Genomic DNA, 19,014 nt, shown 5'->3' with positions numbered 1-19,014 from the left:
TCAATAGAAATAGTTTTGTTATTAAAAAATAACACATTATAACAAAAAGTAATAAAAATAACAGGAAGAGATCAATTTCTATTAGAAGTGATGAGCATGTTCTCATATTTGTCTGATGAGCCAATTAATGAAAAGGGAGTGGGTTATATGAATTATATTGAAATTATATTTCAATTTATATTAAATTAAATTAAATTAATTAAATTAAATTAAATTAAATAAATTTAAATTAAAAAATATTGAAATTATATTAAATTTCTTGCCGATTAGAGTGAAAATGCTAATATCAACAAAGGTTACATAGGACTTATGCCACCACAGTGACTATTGCCAGCAGATTTGTCAATGAGTAGCGTCAAATTTAGGATCACTTATGGAATAAGAAAATTCGAAACACACTGAAATTGTACAGTTCATTTAAAAATGGTTTCTCGAATATGACAAAAATTCTAAACTTAAAGTAATATTAGCAGTAGGAGTCTTAAAGCTAACAAAATACATTTTATACAATACAGAAAAATTATTCGCCATCCTGGAGGACTCCATGCTCATGTTGCTGTCTGTAGAAAAAGATACAAAGTCATTGTCCTATTAAAAGACGATCACAATTTACAGACAGACTTGTAGGAAAAAGGAGAAATGTTTCAAGTAGTAAATTAGTGGAAGTATTTTTTTCTGGGTTTTGTTTTTTGCAATGCCTGTCAGCTTTTTCAAGTTTGTTGTGATTTCCTTTCACGTTATCAGTCAACATTCTCTTTGTAATGATTTTTGTATGCAGAATTTTATATACCCTTATTAAATGAGACCACTGAAACTGTATAAACTTCAGGCCCCATAAAACTTTATTCAGTCCTTGGGAGTTGAGAAGGGAAGACGTGGTGGACAACATTAGAATCAAGCAGGATCACTTAAATGTAGCACGTATGGCTCCACACCGAGACTTGAAAAGTTTAGGTCATAGGAGAGTCAACAGAACAAGCTACTTGTCTTTAAATGTGAGTAGGATTCAGCTTCTCAAAAAAGAAGCATCTTTTGTAGGGGTTAGGGAGCATGGTGGAGAGTGAAGACAAGAAAGAATGTTCATGAGCAAAAGTCTCTTCATACAAATAATAAATCATAATTATGAGCATACTATTAGCTATGATTGAATGAAAAATTATATATTCCCAAATGAATACATTTCAGACAAGTGCATATCACCAGATGTGCCAAAATATAAAATCCCTAATCCTTATAACAAGTTGATAAATTAACTGCTAATGTCCCGATTGTGTGGCTCCTGAAACTGAAGGTACAAAGATTTGTTTGAATTCTCGAAGGCCTCGAAGCAAGTGGCAAGATTCTGCAGTGTGCATTCCTTTCCTGTGCCACATTGTCTCCCCAAGTGAGTTTAAGCACATTCTGAGAAAAATACTGAAAAGACACGCACCTTCAAATATTACTATTAATTTCCTTCTCCTGTATGGTGCTGTCTATTCTGCTTTTTCTCCATTTTGTTCTTTCACATTTCAAATGGATTTCTGTATGTTTTGTCTTGGCAACGTTATCACCTCTTTTATGCCAAATACACTACTACAGCAAGAGGGAAGAATAGGAAGGTTAAAGTAAAAAATTAGTACTTTATGGTCTCCCTATATTTACTGATTTTGCACTAGTTTTACTACCAACACTATTCATATACATGGAATTCTCTTGAAGGGAATTGTGATATTTGAATTTCAGTTTTTATTTGAAAATGAGCACTCTTCCGGATTGAGCATCTGGTCCTGCCAGGCTTTTTCGATAGGAAAAAAAGAAGGTAGCCCCAGTGATACTGTCATAAGCTGAAGAGTCCATCAAGAGAAAAAAGGATCAACACTTACATTAGACCTCTTCTACATCTGCAGTTACACACACTTGGTTTTAAGGGGAAATTTCGCTCTTTAATGGTATTTATGGTGGTGGCCAGCGAGTATCACTTTAAATTGTGTCACCACCCCCCTGGCCGCCTGATTTCTTGAAGTGCTATTTGCCATCTTCACTGAAGTGTCCATGAGCTAGAGAGAATACATGTTTGGGATTTGTGAGGAAATGGCTTAAATCCTTTTCTGTAAAAGAGCTATTACCGTAGAGGCTGAAGTTGTACTAAACAAAATGTTGAGGTAGAAGATGTGGCATCCACACGTTATCTTTAGTAGTAAGGCTATTACTGGGTTCTAGTTCCTGTACACTTTTTTTCAGATGTATTTATTATAGGAACCAAACACATAACATGAGATCTATACTCAAAAATTTTATAGAGTATAGTATTCTTCACTGTAAGCACAGTGATTTATAGCAGATAACTACAACTTCATCTTCTTTGGCTGGAACTTTATATCCATTGAATAACAATTCCCACTTCCCCCTTTTCCCAGCCTCAGCCATCACCATTCTCCTTTCTGTGTCATGGAGTTTGACTAGATACCTTATAATAAGTGGCATCATGTGATATTTGTCCTCTGTGACTGGTTTATTTCATTTAGCATAATGTCCTCAAGGTTCATGTTGTCCCATGTAACAGGATTTCCTGCTTTTTATGGCTTATTTCTTTATTTTAGGGAGAGAGCAGGGGGGGGGGGCAGAGGCAGAGGGAGAAAATCTGAAGCAGACTCCACACCGAGCATGGAACCCCACACAGGGCTCAGTCCCAGGACCCCGATATTATGACCTGAGGTGAAATCAAGAGTTGGCCGCTCAATGGACTGAGCCACCCAGGTGCCCTGAGGACTGGCATGTTCTGGGGGAAATTTCTATTAAAGTCTTACACCCATTTTCTAAATTAGATTATTACTTTTTTTTTTTTTTGCTATTTTGTTGTAGGAGTAATTTCTGTATTATGGAAATTAATCCCTTTCCAGATACATGGTTTGTAAAGATTTTCTCTTATTCCCTACGTTGCCTTTTCACTCTCTTGATTTACTTTGCTTTGAGGATTCTTTTTTAATTTTTTTTATTTTTTATTGTTATGTTAATCACCATACATTACATCATTAGTTTTTGATGTAGTGTTCCATGATTCATTGTTTGTGTATAACACCCAGTGCTCCATGCAGAACGTGCCCTCTTTAATACCCATCACCAGGCTAACCCATCCTCCCACCCCCTCCCCTCTAGAACCCTCTGTTTTTCAGAGTCCATCGTCTCTCATGATTTGTCTCCCCCTCTGATTTCCCTCCCTTCATTCTTCCCCTCCCGCTATCTTCTTTTTTTTTTCTTAACATATATTGCATTATTTGTTTCAGAGGTACAGATCTGTGATTCAACAGTCTTGCACAATTCACAGCACTCATCATAGCACATACCCTCCCCAATATCTATCACCCAGCCACCCCACCCCTCCCACCCCACCCCCCACTCCAGCAACCCTGTTTGTTTCCTGAGATTAGGAATTCCTCATATCAGTGAGGTCATATGATACATGTCTTTCTCTGATTGACTTATTTTGCTCAGCATAACACCCTCCAGTTCTATCCACGTCATTGCAAATGGCAAGATCTCAGTCCTTTTGATGGCTGCATAACATTCCATTGTATATTTAAACCACATCTTCTTTATCCATTCATCTATCGATGGACATCTTGGCTCTTTCCACAGTTTGGCTATTGTGGACATTGCTGCTATAAACATCGGGGTGCATGTACCCCTTCAGATTTGAGGATTCTTTTTAATTTGATACAGTCCCACTTGTATTGTATCCGAGAAATCATTGCCATGGTCGATGTCATGAAGATTTTCCCATTTCTTCGAGGAGTTCTATAGGTCGGGGTTGTACTTATGTCTTTATTTCATTTTGAGTTGATTTATGTATATGATATAAGGATCCAGTTTCTTTCTTCTGCATTTGGCTATCTAGTTTTTCCAGTAGCATTTTTGAAGGAAAATATCTTTCCCCATTGTATATCTCTGGCACCTTTGTTGAAGAAATTAAAGAATTTCTTGAATTCAAATTTAAGATGGTATTACATGGTGAGAGTAGTGGACTAAGCCCTGGGATACTGGCTCTCAAAGCTAACTTGTTGAACTGTCTTCAGGAATTTTGTAAATGAGCTAGGTGTTCAGTTTTAGGTAAAATGAGGCAGACTTATCTGAAAAAAAAATCTTTAAATTCCTTTCCAGATTTAAATGTATGATTATTACCTTTACTCAGTAAATAACTGGGAACTCATTAAAAACCCAAGAGTAGTAAGACCACATCTGTGACTAAGGAAGTCACTTAAAATGATTTAGCATAATCTAGGAGTGGGTTGGCCCAGGGATCAGGAATTTCACATAGGAAGAAGAGCACCATTCTGTGTAAAATGCAAGAAGACCGAAGAAGAATAAAAGAAAGGGATGGATAAATCAAATGGAAAATCCACCCCCTCCCAAAAAAAAGAATGGAAAATACAGGCATAGAAATGAGAGAACACTTTAGTCGTACTTTAGTTTCAAAAACGGGAATCGGATAAATATCTATTTTTGAAATGCCTATGCCCATTTTAAATAGCATACTATAATATCTTGGTGTTTATTCTCCATCATTTAAACTTAAAAAAAAATAATACTTTTTTTTGTGAAAAGCATGTTAAAAGTAAAAAAAAAAAGTCAACTGTGTCTTTTGAACAGAAGAGATGTTGTATTGAAATTACTATTATTGAAAAGATAGATGTGGGCTATAACTGTGTGGGATTCAAACACTGAGGTAGTTTTGGAAAGTTTCAGGGCTCCTGAATGCCTTATTGCCACCTCCAAGGTGATGACTCTTCACAAGCATTGGGATAAATATGCAAAATAGGGTAACTTAAGTGGAGTGTGTCTTCCTAATCAAAACAGGATAGCAGAAATGTCAGTATAATTGCTTGCATGCTTGTTGGATATTTTTCATTGGAGGTCACTGTTTCTTCATTAATACTTACTATTATTGTGATTTGATAAAAACTTAGCATAAAAATATATAAAACACAAAGATATTTTAAGTCATATATGATTAATTTATGTAATAGATCTATAATCTAAATTCATGCCTCATATTTAAAACTGTGGCAGTACTTTTTCAAGTAAAATTGTTTCATCTGAAACCAGCAATTAATATTGAGATGGTGATATTTAATATTGATTCCTATTCCTACTATTAAGTTAGAACAGTAGTTCTCAATCCACAGTCACCAGGAGGGCATTTTAAAAAACATAGATTTCTGAAAAACCAAAACAAAAATGCCAAAAACACAGATTTCTCGGTAGCACTCCTAGAGTTTCTGATTCAGTAGGTCAGGAGTGGGGCCTGAGAATTTGCATTGTTTGTGGGAGTTTCCTTTATTGACCTTTGCCACTGAAGACATTTAAATGGAGAAAGATCATAAGATATAATAATTTTGCCTTATTATATTGTAGGATGTACTTATCCCATCCTACCCCCTATTGAGATATAGAAGAGTTCTGTTGTTGTATATTTTCCAAGCATCACACTTTAAAAATCCATATGTATAATTTGGAGACATTTCTAGTTTACCTAAGTACAAAGTTATGTGACTTGTTATATGGATATTTAAAATTCTAAATATTCTTCATGGGGCTTTGCGGATTCTTTATAAATATGATAGAACAAATCTAATCTTTAACACATAATACTGCAATGGATATTTCTTTTTTTTTTTTTTTTAAGATTTTATTTATTTATTTAACAGAGAGATAGCGAGAGCAGGAACACAAGCAGGGGGAGTGGGAGAGGGAGAAGCAGGCTTCCTGCCAAGCAGGGAGCCCGATGCGGGACTCGATCCCAGGACCCTGGGATCATGACCTGAGCCGAAGGCAGACGCTTAACGACTGAGCCACCCAGGCGCCCACTACAATGGATATTTGTATAAGTAGACACTTTTAATTCTAAATCCTGAAGACAAGACTACGTGCCAACATTGTAACATAAGGATGAGAAAATTCAGAGGACAAATAGGTGACATGAACTCTCATATATTTACTCTCCGTTTTCTCCCACTTGGAAAAGTCATTTGTTTCTTGAAACGTATAAAGGATCTCTTTCTCATATTAATATGTTTAAAACAATATATTAAGAATATCGTTCATTCTTACTGCTTTACTTTTTGTTGCATTTAGCATCATTAATTAGCTTACTTTACAAAGGAAAGCCATCAACATTCAGACTGATGTGTTTTGGTGTATTTTATCTTCAGTATTTGGAATATAGATAGTATATGCTCCATCACGTACAGTTTTGATCTTGTTAAAAATACAAAAAAAATTAAATGTAATTATACTAATTCTATGATTCTTCTTTTTGGTTTTGAATAATTAATATAGTCACATGATTTAAAATTTAAAAGTTAGAAGTAGGTGGTATGGCCCCTTCAACTCCTCCTATCAACCAATCACCTAGTCCCCTTTTCCAGAGGTAAATAAGGTTACCAGTTGCTTTCCTATCCTTTTATAAAATAGCAGTATTCTGACAATATAATCCAATCTAAATTAATATCTTTCCTAATTTTACATGAATGTTATATACATTATTCACTTTTTTTTTCACTTAAATATATCTTGGATGTTATTCCACCTCAGTACATAAGGGACTCCTTCAACCTTTCTTAGGACAGGATAGTATTTTATTATCTGGACATGCCATAATTTATTTAGCCAGTCTCTTACCAATGGATATTTCAATCACTTTTAATGTTTTACTAATACAATGCCAAAAAAAATTGCCTTTCAATTATGCCATTTTACATGTGTGCATGCGTATCTATATGATGAATTCCTAGAAGTGAGTTTGCTAGGTCAAAGAGTATGTGTGTGTGTATGCGTTTTATACTTCAGTCACTGAGACATTAGAGTGCCTTTTTCCCCATATATCCATGCACATAGCATGTCACCAAGTTTTTATTTTTTTAATTTTTTTAATTTATTTATTTGAGAGAGAGAATGAGAGACAGAGAGCACGAGAGGGAAGAGGGTCAGAGGGAGAAGCAGACTCCCTGCTGAGCAGGGAGCCCGATGCGGGACTCTATCCCGGGACTGCAGGATCATGACCTGAGCCGAAGGCAGTCGCTTAACCAACTGAGCCACCCAGGCGCCCTCACCAAGTTTTTAGATCTTTGCCAGTCTGGTAGTTGAAAATGCCCTTTTCAGTAGAATCTCAATTTTCATTCCTTACTTTTATGAGATATCTAGGAACTCTTTATCTGTTTAAGATTTATTGTTAATTTTCTTTCCTGGGAACTGTTTGCTTTGCTAACTTTTCTGTTGCATAGTTAATCTTGTGGGTTTTTCTAATTTTAGGAGATTTCTATATAATAGGGAAATGATGGCTTTGTAAAATATTGTGTTATTAGGGGACAGCTTTCATTGCTATATCAAAAATACCCCCCAAATAAAGTGGTTTATTTTTTTTTTTAAGATTTTATTTATTTATTTGACAAAGAGGGAGAGAGAGAGTACAAGCAGGGGGAACAGCAGAGGGAGAGGGAGAAGCAGGCTCCCCAGTCAGCAGAGAGCCCAATGCGGGACTCCATCCCAGGACTCTAGGATCATGACCTGAGCCAAAGGCAGATGCTTAACCGACTGAGCCACCCCAGGTGCCCAATAAAATGGTTTAAATGAACTAAAAGTATTTTTTTTCTCTAATGATTCTATTAGAGACACAGTCTGTGGATGAACATATGGCTTCCACTTATTGGCCCAAGGTGGCAACACTAATTCTTAATATTCCCAGAGATCAAGAAGAATGGAGAGGTCCAAAGAAGTTGACCCACAGTTTTCTTAAGGGCAAGAATCAAAGGTCAAACCCTGTTGGTCAGAGCTTTGATTAAGGCCATAACTAGCTGCTCAGGATTCTGAGAAATACAGCCTTCGGTTGGCAGCCTTGTGTACAGAGAAACTGATGCACTAGAAAAGGGCATCTGGCTCTGGGTGAAAACTATCAATTTGCCACAAGGGAGTTAAAAATACAATTCTTGTAGTTTGTCTTTTTTGCTTTTGCTTATTGTGGATTGTATCCTGCAAAATAGTAGCTTGTTTATATATCTGAATACGTTGATCTTTCTTTATGGTTTCTGCATTTGGTGTCACCTTTAAAAGTATCTTTCTCATTCCGTGATTAGCTTTTGAAAATCTCCTGTTATTTCTTCTAGTAAATGTTATGGGAGTGGCAGCTGCAATTGCTCCTATTTCTGCCTCTTCTGTCTTATTCTTCATCTTTTGACATTTGAAATTTACAATATGAAATTATTAGTTTCATTGTCATTCAAAATGCTTGGCACCAGAAATAACACTTAGATTCTTTATCTTTACCATTACATATCTACTCACATTCTAGTTTGTTAAATATTTTTTTAAGATCTATTCCATTACTATGACCATTCATCACGGACAAGTTCCAAGATAGGCTGAACTCCACTTATTTGTTTACAGCATTTATGTCCTGAATCTATTGCTCTTTGGAAATTAAAAAGAACTGGTGGGGTGTAAGGGAGCATATATGATAGCTTAGGGAAACATGCAGGAAAGAGAGCTTGAAATGTTCATTAAATTGAATTAATAATTGAAATAAAAGTAATATGCCTTGTAAAAGGTGATTTAATGACTTGGAAAATTTAATTACGGCGATCTGATTAAATTAAAGTGTCACAAAACATTGGTATCATCAGAATTGATTGGTGAGCACCATTGCAGTTTTAGATTGATGAAGCTACAGCAGGAGAGAAAATAATTCCAGTAAAGAATCAAAGGACTGAAGTTGCAGGGTAAAAATGTGTGTGACAGTGACAGTAACTTGAAACTGTGCTGCCCTAGTCCTTTCCCCTCTCTCTCTGTCCTTCCCTTCCTCTTCCTCTCTCTCTCCCTTGTGTTTCCTGAATTATTTCGAACTCTTTCCTTTCTTTTCTCGTATTTTGTGCTGATTCCCTACTTCTGTTATCATTTGCTGATTTCGCCTATTTCAGAAACTAAGTTCTTGACTTTTCCATATGTGAATCTGAGCAGGAAGGGGACAGTGACCGCCATCACAGATCTTATTACCACTCCAAAGAATGCTCCTGACTCATTCCTGAAAGATTACATTTACTATTAGTTATTAATGATATATATACATACATTATATGTACATGCATGTATGGATGATTATATCTTGACACAGTTCTGTATGTAGTTCAATTATAACTTATTTTCTATGTCAGACTTATGCTAATCTTATTTTTTTTTAAGATTTTTATTCAGAGAGAGAGGGGGAGAGAGAGCACAAGCTGAGGAGACAGGCAGAGGGAGAGGGAGAAGCAGACTCCCCTCCCCCTCAGCAGGGAGCCGGATGCGGGCCTCGATCCCAGGACCCTGAGATCAGGACCTGAGCTGAAGGCAGACGTTTAACCAATGGAGCCACCCAGATGCCCCGCTAATCTTGTTTTTAAAGTCACCCAAATGGGGCACCTGGGTGGCTCCATTGGTTAAGCAGCTGCCTTTGGCTCAGGTCATGGTCCCAGAGTCCTAGGATCGAGCCCCGTATCAGGCTCTCTGCTCAGTGGGGAGCCTATTTCTCCCTCTCCCATTCCCCCTGTTTGTGTTCTCTCTCTCTTCCTGTCTCTCTCTCTGTCAAATAAATAAAATCTTAAAAAAAAATAAATAAATAAAGTCACCCAAAGCGGAGCACTTGGGTGGCTTAGGCGATTAAGCCTCTGACTTTTTTTTTCTTTTTTCTTTTCTTCTTCTTTTTTCATTATGTTGTATTAGTCACCATACAATACATCATTAGTTTTTTATTTCAGTTCAGGTTGTGATCTCAGGGTCATGAGATCGAGCCTCACATCAGGCTCCACACTGGGCATGGAGCCTACTTAAGAATCTCTCTCTCCCTCTCCCTCTGCCCCTTTCCCCCCATGCCTCCCTCCCCTGGCTCATGTATGTTCTCTTTCTCAAAAAAAAAAAAAAAAATATATATATATATATATAAAGTAAATAAATAAAGTCACCAAAAGTATTGTATATTCCAACATTGGACTTCTTCACCTATGGGTCAAGTATATAATACAAATATATATTTCTAAAATATAATTTTTGAATATTTAAATGTAAATCTCAGGCTTCTTTTTATTGTGGTAAAGACACATAATATAAAATTTATCATTTTAACCATTTTGAGTATATAGTCCATAATATTAAAAACATTCACACTGATGGTAGTAACCATTCTAAAGGGTGTCAAGTAGCAGTTCATAGTGGTTTTCATTTTCACTTTCCTAAGTAATTAGTGGCGTTGAAAACTTTCTATGTGCATATTGGCTATTTGTATATCTTTTTTGAACAAATATCTTTTGAAGTCCTTTGCATATTTTCAAATTGTGTTGCTCGGTTGTTGTTGAGTCATTGGAGTTCTTTATATATTCTGCAAATTAACCCCTTATTTGATACATGACTTCAAAATATCTTATCCCATTGTGTGGATTACATTTTCATTCTGTTGATAGTGATATTTGATTTTGATGTAGTCCATTCTATCTTTTTTGTGTGGTTATTACTTGTGCTTTGGATATCATTTCCGAAAATCATTGCCAAATTCAATGTCATGAAACTTCTCCAGTATGTTTCCCAAGAGTTTTAGAGCTCAAGCTGTTACATTTATGTGTTTGATCCATTTTGAGTTAATTTTTGTGTATTATATATAGTAAGGGTCCAACTTCACTCTTTTGCATGTGGATATCATTTTCCCAACATGGTTAGTTGAAAAGACTTAGGCTTATCTTCATGTATGTTTCTAAGTTCTATTTTTTAAAGCACTGTGAGATGAAAAAAATTCATTCCTTCATGCAAGTGATTTCTTTTTCTTTGTGTCTTGGAAACTTTTGACTCACCTTTAGAAATGAAGAACTCAGTTGTATAGTTGTAAATTTTAGACGTAGAATAAGCCATCCTTCAGTGACACAACCAGCTATTGCTACAAATGCTATTCTGACTTCTCAACTCTGTTTGCCACCATTACTCGTAGCACTGAAGTATTAACAGAAGAAATGAAAGAGATGATAAATAGATTGATAGGTATGTGGGCAGAGTGGCTCAGAAAAGGCACTTGTATTATTGATTAGCATTGCCTTCACGATACATTAGTAAATAATCCTAAACCACATAGTTCTTCAGCCTGTGCAGTCCAAAAAATGGACCTAGATGAATAAAAAATGTATAAATAAATGAGGAAAAATAAAATTGACCTCATTTTTTAATTTTTAAAATGCCTCTTTTTAACAAAAGGTAACATTTCTTGGCTTTACTTGTAGACTGTCACACAGAAGATACTGTAGCTTTGGGGATCATGCATGTTGTTGGGGGCTCTGTGCACTCATTTCATCTCTACTTCCACTACAAATCATACTTGGGGGAGGATATGGAGGTGAAAAATAGGAAGCGAGCCAGAGTTCAGTCAGGAGGACAGTAAGACATAAGAAACTTGGAATGCCTGGGAAAATGCTACCCAAGTAGAACCTGATCTATTGGGCCTGAGGCATATGGCAAACAGGAGCAATTCTGTAGGTAGGTAGAAACACTTGACTGGAAGATAAAGGAGCAGTAAGAGGGGTCTATCATGGACTTTGTCTAAGCGGGGGCTTTGTATGCTGAGAAAACAGTCTTACTGCAGTCCAAGAGAATAGGAACTATATTAACCTCAGAACTATTAGGTGTATATTTTGAAACAGTATAAAAATATTTATTTAAAATTCTTTTCTGATGTCAAAAGAGGCAGTCTGCAAGGTGGTAAAAACCTAGGTATCAAACATTGAAGGGCAGTATGATAAGGATTCAAACTCAGGTTATCCTACTCCTTGGCCATCTAACTATATATGCTACTTTTTTCCTTATCTGTAAAATGACAAAAAACGTATTTAGAGTACAAGGAAATAACCCAAGATAATAGATGTAAAGCTCATTGCATAATTTCTGGTCTGTAGATCAGTGATAATTGACATGTATGGTTGTTGTGGCTTCTAGACTAACAAGAAACTTTTGTCAGCATTGTTACCAACAGTGCAGCGCGTATGAACTGAGCCTATAAGTGTACATTCGCAACCTAGCTTTAAGTAGATAAATCAGCACAAAGAAATTTATTTCGTACCCAAGTACAGAAGCATGATCACCCTGGACATCAAACAGAAGACTGAAAATCAACTTTATAAAAGAGTTAACAATAGCACTCATTTTCAACATTTTTTTGAAGTGCCCGATTTTAAGTGGTAGAACATAAAAATGTGAAAGCATAAGTCCAGTTGACTCTGCAGTGCTTGAACTTTGCCCTTGACCATGCCTGTCCTGATTTTTAAAGCTTCATTTAAGCATTTCCAATTTTCATCTTTTGGTGTACTTTTGTTTCAGATTTTTCTTTCCTCTTACTTTGAATGTCTTAAACAAGTCAGTGTAACCCTTAGCTGTCTTTCAACAGTTATGTGTTAGAATCGAAAACCTTCCCTTTAGAAGGCTTAAATATGGGACGCCTGGGTGGCTCAGTTAGTTAAGCGTCTGCCTTCTGCTCAGGTCATGATCCTGAGGTCCTGGGATAGAGCCCTGCATCCAGCTCCCTGTTGAGCAGGGAGTCTGCTTCTCCCTCTGACCCTCCCCCCTCTCGTGCTCTCTCTCTTGCTCACTCTCTCAAATAAATAAATAAAATCTTTAATAAAGAAAGAGGGCTGAACTATGAATAAGAATGAAGAAACCTAATACCAGAATCTTTAAAAATAAAATCCTAGAGGAATCAGTGCCAGTTTAGAGAAGCCCTCCCAGCCTTACCCTAGAGTTCTCCTTTGGTAGATAGTAATATTGAACCCATTAGTAACACTAACACCACTCTTTGAATAGTTACCTTTTTGTGTAGAGTAAATGCTAAAAGATGAACTTCATATATGATAAAGCAGACATGAAAAGAAGTTTACAAGAATGAACGCTTCCATTTCAATTCTAGTTCAGACTCAGGGAGAATGAACATAACCTCTTGCAGCTGCTGTTTTTTGTGGAGCGTACTTTCAAATGCTAAATTGTCTGATGCCCAGCATGACTTCTGTTCTTGCCGGTGACAAAGCAGCTAAGACAAGGAGGACAGTTCCTGAAAGGGTGACCTCAGTGGCATGTTATTTTCATCTGATTGTCGTTGTTCCACAGACCCAACTTGTCACGTTCAAACTTAAGAAGTTGGCTTCATCCAAACTTTAAATATGTTGATGGAAGAGGCATCTGGAGTTTGAACATCTTCCTCAGGATTATACTTAGGAGAATTTCCACTGGTGGCTTGAAAGGCTCTCAGTTGGAGCACCTGGGTGGCTCAGTCGTTAAGCGTCTGCCTTCAACTCAAGTCATGATCCCAGGGTCCTGGGATCGAGCCCCACATCGGGCTCCCCGCTCTGTGGGAAGCCTGCTTCTCCCTCTCCCACTCCCCCTGCTTGTGTTCCCTCTCTCGCTGTGTCTCTCTCTGTCAAATAACAATTCAAAAAAAAAATCTTAAAAAAAAAAAAAGAAAGAAAGGCTGTCCGTGGGTCATTGGAAGCTTTAGAAGTGGCATCTCTGGTGTCACATCAAGTTGTATTTACCTGGATTCCTTAGAGGGAAAACAGATTAGAACTTGCATCCATTCCAAAACTAAAGGTAAGAAGAGTGTGTTTTCACTTCAGAGTTCCTGTGTCGGAAAATGAGAATTATCAGTGGTCTCATTTGGATTGATTTTGAATGCACATGTGACAGTTATCCTTACAGTGTTTCTCAGAGGCGATGACCAGTTGTCACCCCTGTTCCATTTGTGCCACATATTCTATTCTTAAAAACCAGGTGGGGCGCCTGGGTGGCTCAGTTGGTTAAGCATCTGCCTTCAGCTCAGGTCATGATCCTGGAGTCCCGGGATCGAGTCCTGCATCAGGCTCCCTGCTCAGCAGGGAGTCTGCTTCTTCCTCTGACCCTCCTCCCTCTCATGCTCTCTGTCATTCTCTCTCTCGCAAATAAATAAAATCTTAAAAAAAATTAAAAAACAACAACAACAACAAAAAGAAACAGGTGGACTTGCTGGGGAACGAGTAGGCTTTGGCCTTGGCGGTGTTTTTGGGAAAATCTCTTCTTGCCTACAGTGTTTCTTCTTTGTTGAAGTTCTCTGAAAGATATTCTTGGATAGTTACTTCAGGGACTTTGTATCGTTACATTATGCATGTCTGTGTCTGCTTGCCTCTGACTTGCCTGTAGTTCTTCATCTGTGTCTGCCTTGTTGTCAGGTATGAATTCCACTGTCTTGATTCCTTTTGCACTTGGGTTGGGAGAAATTGTTGTGTCTGACAGTTTACAAACAAAACCTAACAGATGCTGTAAGGTACTACCTTCCTCAGGAAGTTGAGGGTCAGTGGGCATCCTCTTTCAAAAGAAATCACTGCATTCTCTTTACAACAGCTGCTCTTCTTGTACGTGAGCTGGTGGATTCCAGGTCACATTTTCATCACCGCATTTATATGATAGTACCTCAGGAAGGCAGCTTGAGAAGCGTCCATTGTGTGAGCTGCTCGGTAGCTATTTCTCACCCTAAGCACTGAAGATGTCCCGGGCATCAGTCCTGCAAGCAGTGGCAGGAGCCGTCGCCTCCTCCAGATGCGAGTCAGGGATGCCGCGGGCCTGCGGGGTGCAAGTTCGGCAGGGGGCCCAGGTGTGTTCCACCTGTACCTCAACCATCTGCCAACATCTCTGGTGTATCTGCCTACATTTGGAAGTTAGAGAATAGGCAAAAAAAGGACGAGTAGTCCAGGGGTTAGGACTTGGCAGGCAAAGAAGTAAGCCAGCAGAATTGAGAGGCACCCTGCCTCATTAGCCCCAGTAGCTTGGGTCCTACAGACCCAGAAGGGTGACCCTCGTGGCCCAGGCACCTTTACCTGTCCTGTGACTGTCATCACATCAGCTCTCTGCTGTCGTGGTTTTGTTATCATTTTTAAGCTTTCAAATTTAGATAAGCCTTCTAAGCCAGTGTGGCTGAGTGTGTAAGGTTTTCCTTTATGACCCATACCCTAATATTTGGCAATGTTAGCTACTAAAGGATTCAGATAGTCTGTGGTGCCTTTTTAAATAATCATAGACAATAATGGCATTGGTCTTGCAACTGCCTTCTTATGCTTCTCCTAATTCCCTTAGTTCTTCCAGAAGCTAACTTCGATGCAGAGGTTAGTTTGCAGAATAGTTATTAAGGCATGGCCTGGTGATCAAACCCTGTGGAAGGGAACAGGAGGAAATAGGAAAAGTCCAGTTGTTTGTAACATTGGGCCTCAGCTTTCTCTATGGGGGAGCTCTGGAGAAGCAGGATCAAGGCACATTGGACCTAAAAGGCCAGTACTTTGCACTCCTGCCTTCTACCTCCTGCCTCCATTAGGCTCCGGGTTTGGGCTTACCCAGGAAGGGTGTAACCTTGAAAAATGTGTCTCTGCACAGTAGAAACATTCCATGAAGTGGATGATAAATGAAAGCTGGGGCAAAATGTCCTTCCTCAAAGAAGGATCTCGGTGGTTGGCTCGTTGCATTCATCACATAAGTGATACTCTGAAAACTTGACACACCAAAATATAGGCTGATTTGAAGTAGTTCTGCTTTGGTTGCTTTCAAAGATATTTTGCAAACTATTGTTCTTAGATTTTGCAATTAAACAATAAAGTTTTCCTCAGTTTATAATAAAACATAACTCTACCTCTAAAGTACTGCTTTATTTTCTTTTGATATCTTCACTGATTTAGTCATATAAACAAATATTGACATCTGTGATTTTAAATCTATCCCCTGTGTGTCCTCCAAGGATGTATAGTCTCATTGTTTTTATTTATGGAGACCTAAAAATAATGACAGAAAAAAATAACAAGGCCCTGATTTACTCAGAATTAATGTTCAGTTGAATACTTTACGTTTATTTGCTCCTGAATTACATCCTGCATTTGTGTGACTTTGTAGAATATGTTTTGGAATATATATTTTCCTTTCTTAGATATGACTGACCGAGTATTGCTTTTGTTATTCATTCGATGTTTATTAGCAAATGCTAGAATAAGCTAGGTGCTTGGACCTCTTTATGTAAAGCTTGTTGCCATGGTAACTAAGTGCTTCTCATTTAGAAAATAGACAAAATAAGGGGGCGGGTGGGGTGGGGGAGGAAGAAAGGGTAGCTGCCCAAGGAATCCTTGGTCATGTTAAGAAAGAGCTTATTTGCTAGGGAGTGGAAAGGGAAAAATAGAGAAATAATTCTCCAGCCTCACAGTAATTCCTAGTAGCTATTCTTGGGTCAAGTTATTAAAGAATCAGTAATATGGCAAAAATAAATGAGCTTGTCTTAAGGTTTCATAATACTTTATCAAATAGATGAGACCAAGTATATCATAAACTGTGCTCAAAAAAGGAATGAACATAAGAATTGAACAAAAACCATTATTCTTTGCCACCATATATAAACATCAACCCAGTATCATTGTAACATTTAAGAAAGGCAAGATAAAATCTCTTAACTTTGTTCAGTGGTATTTTTAATAAGAGATTACATTCATTCTTAATTAACTTCTAAATTGGTGGCAAGTTATTAATGTAGAAAAAATTTAAATGTTGCCTGTTAGAATGTATTTTCACATTTGAAATGAAATACTTTAATTTGGTAATGCAGTCATGAAGGAATTACTAGGCTGAGACAGTTATTTGATTGAAGTTTTCTCAAGCAGTGAAATCAACTGCATGGCAAGAAATGGGTTGTTTCCTTCAGTGTACATGATAGGACCATCATGATTGTGGTTAATTCTTATGAGGTGGCAGTTGAAGCAAGTCAATGATTCCTTTCTATAGCAAATGGCTTTTTGTACAATGTATAAGGAGAGGTCATGGCATCATTAGTGTGAGGAAAATAATCATCAGGAACCCATTACAGGATTACCTAGCAGGTACTAGCTTTATTTTACCATGAATATTTTTTCTTCCTTCTCCATATGTAGATGAGTTAGAATTTGAAGCTATTTGTAGTTTGGAGTGTTGATCTAAAAAGATTTTTAAAGAGTTCAGTATATTGATAAGTGATCCTTATAAATGAAAGCATCAGTAAGTAATTTGCTACCGTAGAATGACTTTTAAATATTCAAGACGGTATTTCACAATACAAAATGTACTGTGCTTTGTTTTACTGTAGTCTTTTTTCTTGACTCTTTGTCAATTAAGGTGATGAAGTTTCTGCAGATAAAACTGGTGGTTAACAGTTTATCTTGGCCAAATAAATATTTGTTCGGTATTTGTTATTTTTTACCGTAATAAATGTATTAAACACATTATCAGAGTTTTTCTTTGGTAAATAATTAACACACACATACATACACACACTATATATATGTATATATATGTATATTTATAATGTTTCTCAGAGAGTCCTCCCTCTCTTGATCTTAAATCTTTATGACACAGCTGAGAGAATTTGTAGTAACAAATTTAAAATTGCAAAAATAAAATATTAAACACTTTAAGGATATGGGGAGAACTAGGAAACCCCCTGATTAATATAATTACAATATTGTTGGATGTAATATTTAATATATTTCCAATATGTTTACATAATTTAGAATATGACTTGAGAAAAAACTGTAATCACTGAATATCTATATGGAAACTGGATTATACATGCCCGTTTTTGTCATTATTAAATATTCTCTTGAAAATTTTCACTTGATACGTGATACTGAAATAAATTTCTCAGTGCTGGTACGAGGTCCTGCTAGGTCAAGTGTATCTATTACATGAAAATTGCAAACAGACACATTTTAGTGCCTTAAGACAACATTTTCTTCTCCCTCACATCAACTCCATGTGGCTCTTGGCAGCAGTAAAGGGCAACTACCATCCAAACAGAGGCTCAAGGATGTATCTCAGAATCAAATGTACTTCCATGAGTGCCATGGGACAGAAAGAGTAAGATCGAGAATGAAGTAAATAAATTCAACCTATTTTGTTGGTCGAAGCAAATTATGCTGTCTTACTTAACTTTACCTGAGTGGGAAGATTATATCTATCTGTTGTGGTCCTGGGAAGAGGAAAGCTGGAGGTCATGGGAGAGTCACTACTGTGTCCTCATCAAACATGTTTGGGTTCAGTGAAACCATTTACAGTAACCTCGAGCAAAATGGACATTAATTTTATCTATGCTTTTTTTTTTAGATTTTATTTATTTAAGGGGGAGGGGCAGAAGGAGAGAGCGAATCACAAGCAGATTCCACGCTGAGCACGGAGGCTGATGTGGGGCTCGATCTCATTAACCTGAGATCATGACCTGAGCCGAAATCAAGAGGAGGACGCTCAACTGACTGAGCCACCCAGGGCCCCGATTTTGTCTATGTTTTAGTTCATGTACTATTTAATGAAGATACCACATAGCATCATTTCTTTGAGTCTGTTTGAGTGGTTTTTGCTGAAGTGATAGTGTAGAACAAAATGTATGTAGGCTCTTTGAAGCACACACAATAACAGAATTTTTTAAATTTTATTTTTTAATTTTTTTTAAAGATTTTACTTATTTGACAGAGAGAGACACAGTAGTAGAGGGAATGCAAGCAGGGGGAGTGGGAGAGGGAGACGCAGGCTTCCCGCAGAGCAGGGAGCCCGATGCGGGGCTCGATCCCAGGACCCTGGGATCACGACCCGAGCCGAAGGCAGACGCTTAACCGACTGAGCCACCCGGGCGCCCCCAGCATTTTTTTTTAAACATGACGTGGCCTACTTTGTTCTTCATGTGGAAATACCTATTAAATCACAGATGAGTCAATCTGGGACTCGTGTTTTAACAGCACTGCTGTGTTCCATTTTCAACACAAATAATGATATGGATAGAGAATGCCAGGAAGTGCTAACACAATACCAAAGACGATACGGAATCACTGTATGTACAATTGTGTATTCAGTCAACAGTTATAGACTGTAAATAAAGCACTGAGTTTAAAGTCAGACCTAACTCAGTTGCTGCTTAGTAATTCTGACCTTCAGTATGCTGCTAAAGCTCTCTGTATCTCA

This window comes from Mirounga angustirostris, unplaced genomic scaffold (assembly GCF_029215605.1).
Source record: "Mirounga angustirostris isolate CCGP_5_RB_7025 unplaced genomic scaffold, mMirAng1.0.hap1 SCAF_11, whole genome shotgun sequence".
NCBI lineage: Eukaryota > Metazoa > Chordata > Mammalia > Carnivora > Phocidae > Mirounga > Mirounga angustirostris.
Note: the sequence above shows the minus strand (reverse complement) of the source record.